General features: G+C 43.3%; 1 protein-coding gene across 1 annotated transcript in view; it reads right to left on the bottom strand.

The window, feature by feature from the left end:
* Positions 1 to 13,680, bottom strand: part of LOC139749839 (methionine adenosyltransferase 2 subunit beta-like) — a 119,597-nt gene that overhangs the window by 56,619 nt on the left and 49,298 nt on the right. The window lies entirely within an intron of this gene.

Below are 13,680 nucleotides of genomic sequence, written 5' to 3'. Positions count from 1 at the left end.
TTTCTACTACTTGTGAACGCTAACCCATCGGTTCACGAGGGAATCCATCTTTTTTTTTTTTTTCCCCTCTCTCGCTCTCTGTGATGGAATAACCGGATCATACTCACCCGTTTTCGAATGATTGTGTCTCCAGCCATCCTCACCTCGCCTTCTACACCACAGGGAGCCATGCAACGATTCTCTGTCCATAATAACAACGAAGGCGTAGATCTAAGAGGATTTAGCGCCTCTCTCTAACACTTTGAAAAGGCCGGCCTACCTGCGAGGGATTATTCTGGTGGTGTGCTTCACCAGACACAGCGATGCTTCCTAACGTCCTCAGCTCAGCCCCCCCTCCCCCCCCCTCCCCAGACACACACACACACACACACACACATACACAAAACCACACACACACACACTCGCCCGCCTGGCTGGACGTGTTGAAGTTCCATGGCGCGAAAATCTTACAGGATACGGTATTAAATCTATCAACTGTATCAGCCAGCATCTATCTGCAGGAGCCAACCATTCTGGCACGACGTGCTCGCTCGCGCGCGCGTGTGTGTGAGTATATATATATATATATATATATATATATATATATATATATATATATATATATATATATATATATATATATACCTTCCCCACACTTTATTTTGCCGTTTCCAGCGTCAGCGAGGTAGAGAGAGGAACAGACGACGAGATCGTCTCATTCGCTCAAATCAACTCTCCAGCTGTCATGCATAATGCAACGAAACCAAGGCCCCTTATATGCCACAAAGAGGCCCCAGAGACATTCCCGTGGATTCCCCTGACTGTTTCATATGCACTGGTTCAGTCTACGTCGGCCCCTGTACACCACAGAGCTCCAAGTCTGTGTAACCCGCGCACGCCTCGCATCCTTCTGCATGTTAAAGTCCCAAGCAATCAAAACCTTTTTCTTTTCTTCACTCCATCCTTTAAAGCCGTTCACCATTTCCATTCACCATCTTACTGAATAACCCATACCCCACAGATATACCCCCTCAATTACCACATTAGCTATTTCGCATTCAAATCATCCATCACCCGATTTCAGGCCATAACACGTCACTCATGTCCTCCAAAAACACTCTATCTCCTTCCCTTATGGTGTTCCATCTCGCTCGACACACCTATCCAGAAAGTGTAAGTTTTTTATGTAGACAACATCTCTTCTACAGGTGATTAGCGACTAGTGTGTCTAATGGGTTAATGTACGGAAGGTGTCCTTGTACCTGCTGGAGGAGGGGAGAGATGTGGCCACACCTGTTCTGCTCTGAGAGCAAGGTTGTTTGTGATGGTTCTTCATGTCGTGCAACCCGTCGTCAGAAGAGTGAGGTAGTGCGTAACCTGTACTGCAGGCAGTGTGTCCATGCATGCTGAGCCCAGGGATGGGCAGGAGTGGAATACGAAGTGACTGAGGTTGTTACGAGAAAGACACGTCACTTTTCACAATCCTTGTGTCATCCTTACATGGTCTGGCGCACAAGTGCACTTGCTTTGTTTGAAAGAATGTGTGCCTCGAAGGCCTCTGACTTCTTAAGCTCAGCCTGTCCTCCCTGTGTGAGTAATAACCTCACCACTTGTAACGAACGTGTGTTCCAGTTGAAGCTACGTTTTCTGTCGAGGATAAGACCAGGCTAAGTGTACAGAGCTTTTTAAGATTTCACACAAGTTACGGTTAATGGGCCTCTTACATTTCAAAAGCGAGGTGATTAAGAAGGAGCTTTGGATAAAGTGGGTTTCTCGCCTGTGCAGGTGCTAGCCAAGTTAGGAAATGAGGGTAAGAGGAAAAACGCTTTTAGGTCTATTCTGGATTTTAGTTAAAAGCTGATGATGATGCTTTTCATCCTGAGCACAAGGGTCACTCGTTATTTTGATAACATCACGTCAGAAACAAAGTTCCTTCTAGTGGTATAACAAGCCCCTCTGTGATCTCTTAGTAACGGTTCAGACTAGTGAGTCGTTTTTCTTGTAAAATCCCGGGAATTTTTCTTCTGACGTCATGGGAAAAGCCATAACATAACTATCTGTAACCTTGTTTCAACATTACAAGGAATCCTGTAGTCATCTGGCGACGATACGATCTTCAATGGACCCTTCCATTCGGGTCTGGAACCCCTCTGTCGTCTCCCGGTAATGTTAAAGACAGGATGCGTCCGTTTGTGCCTTATCCGGTTCCCAACCAGACACCCTGGGTGAGCCGGGCCTCCAGGTCGCCGCTCCTCAACCCACCATCGGTCCCAGCAGGGTTAGTGTCTCGGGTTTTGCTGCACGAGTTAACAACTTCCCCTCACTATGGATATCTCACACAGGCACTGGGATGATTCTCTGCTTCCCTCTCAGCGTTCAGAACTCTGTGGCAACGTTCATGTCTAGGACGCAATCCTCAGGTAAACATTTAATCATTTACTTCCCTCCCCCCTCCCAACATCCACCCCCCCCTTTTTTAAACCACCACTCATCTGTAGGTTTAAATAAAAAAAAAAGGCAGTTAATGTATCATGACAATGAATTACTTCACGCCATGCAAGGTGTGACGGTATATAAAAAACGCCCAGATTGCTGCTTATCTGTGTTTACCAATAGGTATATGCTGGATGCTCTCATATTTCATTCATTAAAACCATGATGATAATGTTTTAATATCAGTCCAGGAATTTACAAACTAGATGCATTTATTGTAGAAAAAATTGTAAAAACGTTTTCTCAAGTGTTCTTGATTTTATGCTCTATCATATAAGTCAACCTTGTATCCAGTGAGGTCATTCAGATGTCAGGTCAAGGTCAAGTAGAGAGTGGGTCACGTTGACCCCTGTGTCAACCTCGCCTCCCAATAATTACATGGACATTTAACTCCATTCCATGTTTCCTCCGCTTCTGTATACATAGCCTCTACTGTAGCTATTTTCTTACTCTGTAACTAGTCCTCTAAGATGTAGTAATACACGAAAGCGTCCAGGATTCATGCGTTTCCTTTTCCTAGAGGCGTTTCTACATTTATGACGTAACATGTTTCTTATGATCTGCAAACTCCATCTCTGGAGAACTACCGCTGGAAAGCAATTACTAACTGATGAAATCATCGTCTTTACAGTCTGGAGCCACTTTAATCTCTACTCCTAAGACCAGATCATCAACAATTATAGGAGATGGATAACGATGAATGATCCTGTATCAGAGGTTCTTGTATGACGTTCTAGCGGTCAACAGTTAGAGGTTGAGGTGCCACAGACACGAGCACAGTGACTACTCGTCCTACGCAGTGAAGTATTTGTTCATGTATGTCGAGGGTGACCTCATTTTCTAAGCTTGTTCCTCCTGCACCTTTCATCCTTTGAAAGGCTGTTAAGAAGCTGTCAGCTTTCTTTTGAGTGACGGACTCAGTCCATGAAATGCTGCGTGTATGACAAACCTTAAGGTTCTTGTGGCTGACTGCTGAGGAAGACGAGTCTATTACATGAATGAAGACGTCCACATCAAAAGCTGCTTGAGAAGTGACACGGGAAACTACATGTATGAACACTTGCTGTTTGGCAGACGTTAGTTTATATAAAATTCTGACCTTTTTCCTTGGTACTTCAACGTTGGGCTCTGGGTTAATAATAGTAAGTAGGGTACTGATGGCTCTATATGTCCTTCATTCTAACTCAGGCCCTGTGGATGGCACGGAGGTAAAGGGGTGCCTCCAATCCTTGTCCCTGGCAGTACCATCCCAGTATCCTTTACGACTGCAGTAGGAAATCGATGGGAAGTGGACAGCCACTGATGTGTCTGCTGTGTTTTCCAAAAGCCTTACGTTGTACTAGCGAGTAGAAACCTGGTGTAGTCCTTACATTACGCTGGACTTTTAAAACATTTCTTTCTGTTACAGATATCAGAAAACGAAGTCACTATTTTTTGCTTTTCTAAGACAGATGTAAAGTAGACTTTCACGTACAAAAGCACAGGTACGATAATTTCAGAAAAAAAAAACAGCACGAGCTTATCTTCCTTTTTTTTATATGAATTCTTAAAATTTTTCTGATCTCACTTGTTAAAAAGGTCATTCGGTTTAATTTCACCCTTATGAAAAAAAGATGTACTAAACAACAGTCTTTTCTTCTGTAAAAAAAAAAGATACGTTTGAGTTATTTTCCCGGACAAAAACAAAAACGGACAAAAAAGGAAACAGAAAATGTATGTTTGTTCGAGGGGATACACGTGCATCTCTGAATGCGTTACGTGGGAAAGTAATCCTAAGCTCAACAAATCAACATCATCTCGTACCTTCTCTCACTAGTAGCAGGGGAAGGCAGGAGGCGTGGTGGAACCTGAGGAGTGAGGAATGACTCTATCAGCTGGTCGGCACGGCTGCACCGGGCATCAAGCAGAAGGAACGGCACGTCAGAAGCCTCCCACCCTAGGGGATGTGAGGAATGGCGTCATTTGCGAGACGGAAAGGAACGCCAAGAACCAGTGAACGGACCAGCCGGTTAGGAATTAAGTGTGTCTGTTGACCCTGAAACACACTACTGGCTGCGAGAGAGAGAGAGAGAGAGAGAGAGAGAGAGAGAGAGAGAGAGAGAGAGAGAGAGAGAGAGAGAGAGAGAGAGAGAGAGAGAGAGAGAGAGAGAGAGAGAGATGCAAGAGGCTATGAGAAAATACCAAGTCGTATTCAAATTCAAGGATGACACTGAAGCTTGTCCAGATATATAAGATGTGTAAATACTCTGCATATACTTCTCATAAAACCAAAAGTTTGATCAGGTGTATGCACTTGCATATGTATATGTATGTATTCATATACTTATCAACACACACACACACACACACAATTTTCCCGGAATCTGAATGAGCACCTTGGCTATACTATTTGAGCTGAGTGGGGCAGGTCTTCCGCTCGTGGGGTGCCGGATAAATTGAAAACCCCAAGAGTGAATTTGCCATGGAGCGTGTAAATCGAAAAATTAGAATATGCTTTAAGAGTGCCGTTAGGTGTCGGTGAAGGGAGGGTGGGTTTTCGAACTGTGTGGCCTCAGGGTGGGGAGCCATCTAAACAGCCCCTCCTTAAAGAAAACGGGTAGATAAAGGACAACAGTGGGATGGTAAACACAGTCGACCAGATGATCATAAATTGATGATGTAGTCTTGTGACGTAGTGAAGAGCTTCCAACTCGGCGAGTGTATAGGAATCTGGAAATGCTTCCAGAGGATATCAAGATGAAGGGGATCATGATCAAGGTGATCATGATGGAGAAAGAGGTTAAGATGATAGTGATCATGGAGAAGGTGATCATGATGAAGGTGGTCATGATGAAGATGGTCACGTTGAAGGTGATCACGACGAAGGCGATCATGATGACGATGATCATGATGAAGGTGATCATGATGACGATGATCATGATGAAGGTGATCATGATGACGATGATCATGATGAAGGTGATCATGATGACGATGATCATGATGAAGGTGATCATGATGACGATGATCATGATGAAGGCGATCATGATGACGATGATCATGATGAAGGTGATCATGATGACGATGATCATGATGAAGGTGATCATGATGACGATGATCATGATGAAGGCGGTCATGATGACGATGATCATGATGAAGGTGATCATGATGACGATGATCATGATGAAGGCGGTCATGATGACGATGATCATGATGAAGGTGATCATGATGACGATGATCATGATGAAGGTGATCATGATGACGATGATCATGACGAAGGTGATCATGATGACGATGATCATGACGAAGGTGATCATGATGACGATGATCATGATGAAGGTGATCATGATGACGATGATCATGACGAAGGTGATCATGATGACGATGATCATGATGAAGGCGATCATGATGACGATGATCATGATGAAGGTGATCATGATGACGATGATCATGATGAAGGTGATCATGATGACGATGATCATGATGAAGGTGATCATGATGACGATGATCACGACGAAGGTGATCATGATGACGATGATCATGACGAAGGTGATCATGATGACGATGATCATGATGCAGGAAGTCATGGAAACACAAAGAGACCATTGAATATCAAGATAAGGCGAGAGGACCGGTGGTTAGGAGTAATTACTTCCGATCTCCGCAAAAAAAAAAAAAATAAATAAATTGTGTATCTTATTACCGGAAACATAATAAATCACAAGGTGACGGATAAAAGTGGGTCTAACGAAGACACTCTTTGGCACCTTACATGTCCAAGTTTGCCCTCCGTCAACCACAGACTCTCTCCTTCCTTACCTCTCAGCCTAGCCGACACTCATCGAACGATGGAGGCCTCAAACCACGTGGTTGAGGCGCTCCGTCGCTTGTCAGCTGAAGTCCTTAAAACCCTGGATGAATGAATGGGGAACTAAGATGAACTCTCGTCAACACAGACCAGAGGAAGAATCCTCAAGCAACACCAGAACTGCCAGTATTGAGACGGGAGTTAATCATAATACATGGATAAGTTACCAGCAGGGGAGAGGACGAAGAGGAAGAGAGAACGAAAGAGAAACAGAAGCAAAAAAAGTTCATTAATTTAGAGCACAGTGTACGAGAAGATGAATATGTGCTGAAAATCAGCTGGAGAACTTGAGAGAGAGAGAGAGAGAGAGAGAGAGAGAGAGAGAGAGAGAGAGAGAGAGAGAGAGAGAGAGAGAGAGAGAGAGAGAGAGAGAGAGAGAGAGAGAGAGATGAGCGGCTGGAATGGCTACAAGGCATAAGGGCTGGATGATACCAGACTGAAAGAGGCAGTGAGGACCAGTATTCGTCCAAATATTATGTGAGAGCCAGGAACTGGCGGGGAACAGATCGTCATATACGATTTCAACGAAGAAAACAGTGAAGCAAAATACAATCGGTGACGTAAGTCCGAAAACAAAAGAGAAAGATATGAATCATTGGCTAATGATTTGGATATTAAGGGAACAGTACAGACTTCAGTCCTGAAACATTCCCACCACCACCACCACCACAACCCCCCTCCACCACACAAGTGCAGAAATCAGCACTGGAATGAATTCACTTTCCAGCATATCTACGCACGACCCAAAACACAAATAATCAAGATACGGGACAAGCTCAGAGACGAGCCCTCACAACTTACCAAATACACGAGGGGAAAAATAATCTCAGTTCATGTGGAGGCAAGGAATATATATATATATATATATATATATATATATATATATATATATATATATATATATATATATATATATATATATATATATATATTTCTTCTGCGTCGAGGAGCTGCAAGATAATTCAGACGCAAAAGAATGTGAGTTGAGGTTAGAACTGTTGTGTGTAGCAGAGGACGCAGTCAATGGAGAGTGAAGCAAATGGAGACAAAGAGGAACGAGTCAACAGTTTCTACATACCTTCATAATATGTAACGGGAAGGTTTCTCTCAGTGGGGACTCAGGTTCAGACAACCTGGCTGACAGAAAAGATTTCCTAGCACTAGATCTTCTACAGAAGTAATAGTATATTAGTATATGCCTAGGAGTGATCTTGACAGATCATATGGCAATATACCTGTAACTAAGGTAGGATATTTACGGTGCAAATGACAGTGTAATTCGTCATAGAAGGCAGAGCAGTGCTGACATCGCCAAAAGGAAAATATGCAGTACTGTCACCGTTATCATGAAGTACGAAGTGATCAGTGTTGTCAGCACCAGGAAGAAGGTACGACAGCAGTACTGAAAGTGTCAGGCAGGAGAGTTGTGCTGACAACGCCAGAGGGAAGAGTGAGCAGTGTTGTCAGTACCAGGAAGAAGGTATGACAGCAGTACAGAAAGTGTCAGGCAGGAGAGTATTACTGACAACGCCAGAGGGAAGAGTGAGCAGTGTTGTCAGTATCCTAGAGTAGGTGAGAAGTGCTGGTAGCGTCAGGGGGAACTAGCATCACTGACAACGTCTGAGGGAAGACTGATCAGTGTTTACAGCGTCATGGAGGAGTGAGCAGCATTACCAACCTCGAGGGAAGGCGTGAACACTGTTTACAGGAGGTACTGACAACGATGTAGAGAGGGACCAGCTCTGCCAACACCAAGGAGGGCAGTGCACGGGGTTGTCAGAACCTCTCAAACTATAATCCAATATCACTTTCTTCCCTTAATGTATGCATAAGAAAAGTTTGGGCCAAACTTTACAAAATTTGATAAGTGCAAAGTATAGTTATGGCCTGGAATATCTGATTCACGTGGAAGGTGAGAAGGATCTTTGATAAGGTAACGGTGGAGAGAGAGAGCCATCCAGTACGCCACCCACAGTACACCCAGTCCACCACCCAGCCTCCCTCACCACCACCACCCACTAGTACACCCAGTCGTCCACCAGCCTCCCTCACTACCACCTACAAGTACACCCAATCCATCACCAGCCTCCCTCACCACCACCACCCACAAGTACACAAGCACACCCAGTCCACCAGCCTCCCTAACCATCACCCACTACTACACCCAGTCCACCAGCCTCCCTCACCACCACCCACTAGTACACCCAGTCCACCTACCTCCCTGACCACCATGTTCTGAACGGCACAAATATATTTTTTTACTTGGCACAATTACTCTGCTGTAAAATATCGGCAAATGTCCGGAATTATTCATGTTGGTTCTAATTTGAACAAAAGAAAATTGAAATGGGTTAGACTGTGCGAGACTTGGTATATGTTAATATTAAAAGATATATATATATTTATGTTCCTACATTTTTCCCTATCATTCGTAATTCTAATTAATGTATATGGCTCGCTTACACCTGGAGTATTAAGCACATTTGTCGAGGTATAATTCTCCGAGGGTATTATTTTGTTTTTTCTCTCGAAGAGAACTGCTCTTAATACCTGCAACCTTCTGGAAGGGAAGGTACTTAGCTGGTTTTCATAAACGAATAGAAATTTCGATGAATCAACAATAATGCCAGACCTGTAGTATCGGTCTGCTGCACATAATACAAATGTTACCCAGACTTTGTTCACACTTGGTCGACTACGTGGCACCATTCATGCCTCGGTAACCTCCCATTGCGTCCCTAACTCTGCCTTACACAGACCTGTGAAGCTCCCTCATGACTCTAACTGTCCACCCAGCTCTCCTCTCACCCCTGTAGCTCTGTCTGGCCTCAACGCTCCTACCTGGTGTCTTCGCCAGCCTTACGACTACAACCTGGTGTTCTTTGACCCCTGAACGTCATGTACAGAGGCCTCTCCACCCCTGGATCCCTCTGTTCACTATCCTCTGTCCCCGAGAGCAATGTTTCTCTCCTCTTGACTAGCCACATTACGACCACCGACACCACACAAACAAGATGTCCGGCTCCTCGTATCAGGAGAGACGGTTCTTGATCCCTGACTCCCATACTGCTGCCTCCAATGACGTCCTGCTGAGGTTTTCTGTGCGGGAGCAACACCTCCTCCAGCCGAGTTCAAGCTGAAATCTGTGTCGCTGTCCACGTTGCGGGTGGAACAGGGAGGGTGGGGAGTGTGGGTGTGGGCAGTTTGGGTGTAGGTGTGGGCAGTGTGGGTGTGGACAGTGTGTGTGGGTTTGGGCAGTGTCAGTGTGGATGTGGACAGTGTGAGTGTGGGTTTGGGCAGTGTCAGTGTGGATGTGGACAGTGTGAGTGTGGGTTTGGGCAGTGTCAGTGTGGGTGTGCAGTGACACTCTCCATGGGGAGAGTAGTCGTCCTCTCATATGATCTGGGGAGTCTAGTGACACTCCCCTTTAGGGAGAATGGTCGTCCTCTCCTATGGTCCAAACAATACCCCAGCAGGTGGAGGGAATGGCATGAGATTGAAAAGAAACGAGTTTTACTAAAGCGTATTTTATGGAGGGGAAAGAAACCTTATTACAACTCAGAAGATTAAGTTTTGATAAAAGGTTCGTCTGTGTCCCTGAGATCCGCTGACTGGCAAGAAAACTCGTAACATCATCAACGTTCAAACGTTACCTTTACTGTGCGTACGTTGTGAGTGAGGACTAGGCTTGTACTGCGCGGCTATACCAACGCCGATGACCAGTTACGTATGTCTGTTAAGATTTCAAGATATTCTACATCAGTAATTATCCCTCCCTCCCTCTCTCTCTCTCTCTCTCTCTCTCTCTCTCTCTCTCTCTCTCTCTCTCTCTCTCGTGGTCCGTGGGTGTGGAAGGGCCGGTTCTTGCTCTGGCTGAAGTCTGCGAAATCATCGAGGGGTAGACAGCGAGGAAGATTGTAATAACAAAATAACCCGTACTGATTAACCATCGATGATTGTGACGGAGAAAAGCTCGCTGAATCAAGAAGACAGTGTCGCACGTTAAGGTGGTTTTCGCATGCAATACAATGACTCCCTAATCTTAACGGGAGAAGGAAACAGATGGCATGATGCAGCATGAGTGGCTGGAAAGGGATGGTAAGGAAATTAGTACAAGGTCAACGCCTCCTTGGTGGTTCTGGAGACCAGAAGGGAGTGGTAGGTCAAGATACAGTGTGATTACTACTTGTGTGTTGCGGGGGGAGAGTTTTACACTCGCGTTGCCCCTTCTCATAACCTTGTATGTATGTACCTTGTATTAACTCCTGTGTATGCACACACACACACACACACACACACACACACACACACACGCACACACACATCAGCCTAAGCTAAGTAGATGCAGGATATAGATGCAACTCGCATAACACTACAGCGAAAGAAAGAAATAATTGTCATGTGACAATACGCTTTGTTCCATTATTCGAAATTATAACAAAACAAAGTGAACTCAATGCGGATCTGAAAACAGTGAGACAAGCAAGGGAATGCAAGGAGGCGATTACCTCACGAAATCTAATTTTACTGACAGCAAAAGTGAGGTGAAAAATCAATTTGATCTACTAACAAAACCAGAATATTCTAGAAAGAATCTGAAACCCAGAAGTAATAGGAGCAAAGGAAGAGTGGAAAACTAGTAATTAATCAAAAGCACTAAAGAGAGTTCATAAATTTTGGACTGATCATTTGAGACGATAAAAGTGTATGAGCAATGAGATATAATGATGTAATACGAATCATACCAGCAAAACATAGCGACAGTGGAAAACTCTACATCACTGTTAGTAAGAGTTAAGAAATTAAAAGAAGAATGTTCTGTTTACATGAAGTAAAAGTAACGGAACAGAACACTGTAAGGATTGTGTTCTCGATCCACGCACAAAATCAAGTACAGATGATCAAGTATCATAACTGATTACATGTCGTGAGTACAGCAACTAGCCAAATAACGAAGATATTCATCAAGAAACACCAAGTAATATTAGCTAACAGTCTAATAAACCTAACATGACAAAGAATAAGTGCTAAAATTCTGAAATACGAACACAAACTAAATGATCTACACATGGAAACGAAAAGCAGCAGACTGCCTCCCAATATGTATATAAATAGTGCAACAAGTGGTGTATAAAGTAGAAACCCACTGCATGAGCCGTGGGCTGGGGATTCATGACCGTCAGACAGTTCAAGTATCTGGTGAGGAGCCTGGTTATATATATAGCAACTTTGATACGTGCGGTCGGGCAACCAGAGCATGCCGAGTGAACACATGTGACATGGACGATGAGGACGATTACAGTAACGAAGTCACGAAATAGAAATGAATCGTTAAAAAGTAAAATTGTTGAAAAGGAAAATGAAGCAACTGGATAATCAAGAGTGTTGAAAAGGAAAAGGAAACAAATAGATATATCAAAATGTATAAAAGAAATTGAATATAAAATAGCCCAAAAAAGCAGAGTGAAATGTCAGGAAAAAATATGGAGAGATGAGTCAAAGAAAAGAGAAACAGAGATAAATAAAGCTATGGAAACCAGAAGAAACAGAAGCCCATGAAACACGGACAAGTGAAGCAAGAGACCTCAGAACCTGGTGAACCTTGAGCCATGAATGCAGACATAATCACATTACGATGTGGAAAAACGCTCTCCAATTTGGAGCCTTTGATGCTCCGGGGATGTATTAACCGACGGAAATGTCAAGCTGCTCACCCTAAACTTTACTAAAATAGCGACGTACAACACATCTGGCAAATGACGCGACAGGATCAGAATCACACACATCCACCAGCAATAATGAAGGCAGAAATCTGCCGCTGCATCAGGAAATATCAGGTGTGTAACTGAGAAAATAAAATGTAGATTCATGGATCCAGTGAAGGTAAGTAATAGCAGATGGCTTATAGAACTGGAAATGAAAATAATGAAAGATCAGATAAAAGTCATGATCAGTGCCGACATAGTAAAAGACATGAAAGAATAGCGGGGCGGAGGTGGATGCCATATGAAAAGGAATACGATGACACCGTAGTAAAACAGCGGGATTAGAAGACGAAGAAAAATGCAATACATCATCTAAAAATGGGTAGATCTTGTTGGAATTTAATGGACACACACACACACACACACACATATATATATATATATATATATATATATATATATATATATATATATATATATATATATATCTTTTATGTTTATTTATATCTTTTTTTTATTTTATTTTGCTTTGTCGCTGTCTCCCGCGTTAGCGAGGTAGCGCAAGGAAACAGACGAAAGAATGGCCCAACCAGCCCACATACACATGTATATACAAACATGTCCACACACGCACAATATACATAACTATACATCTCAATGTACACATATATATACACACAGCGATATACATATATACATATGTACATAATTCATACTGTCTGCCTTTATTTGTTCCCATCGCCACCTCGCCACACATGGAATAACAACCCCCTCCCCCCTCATGTGTGCGAGGTAGCGCTAGGAAAAACACCAAAGGCCCCATTCGTTCACACTCAGTCTCTAGCTGTCATGTAATAATGCACCGAAACCACAGCTCCCTTTCCACATCCAGGCCCCACACACTTTGCATGGTTTACCCCAGACGCTTCACATGCCCTGGTTCAATCCATTGACAGCACGTCGACCCCGGTATATATATATATATATATATATATATATATATATATATATATCATGACTATCAACACAATGATGATCTTCATTCAGTACATAAGAAACAAAGTTAGCTACTCCTGTGTTGTATGGTTAACAAACAAGAAAATTCAGAAGCCCTTTCTAAGCACAACTGAGACAATGGAACAAATAATCTATCATCAAAGTCTGAAAGAGCTTCAAGAATACGGTCTTGAAAGATGAAGAGAAAGATATAATGTTCTTTATGAATTGACAACAGACGGAAGCCATATAAACAACATAACAGAACTGGAAGCTTCATAAACTGAAACGGACGAACTACATCTGTAGATATTCCTGCGAATACATAAAAACTGCACCGAACAAATATGTTTGAGCTTTCGGGAAGAAAGATGGAGAAAGACTCTTCAGAGATTTTTCCTCAACAAAATCAAAATTCTTAGGCGGACTCAGCACTAGAACAGTCAAGATGAGTGGCTAAAGGTACCGGATGAACCCAAGTTTTACTACTATGGAAAATATGTTGCTGTAGAGGGTAACAAGAATGTGGATCAAGCAAGATAAGCGGTGAGCGATACGCGTTAGCCCTGCTTCGGACAAAGTCTCGACGTTGGTACACATGCAGGAAGGCACCATGTATATCTACTTTGTTCTTTACCTAATTTTCCTTATAATTCCTGTTCG

Source organism: Panulirus ornatus, chromosome 8 (genome assembly GCF_036320965.1).
Source record: "Panulirus ornatus isolate Po-2019 chromosome 8, ASM3632096v1, whole genome shotgun sequence".
Classification (NCBI taxonomy): Eukaryota; Metazoa; Arthropoda; class Malacostraca; order Decapoda; family Palinuridae; genus Panulirus; species Panulirus ornatus.
This window is presented reverse-complemented; position numbering and strand designations above follow the sequence as displayed.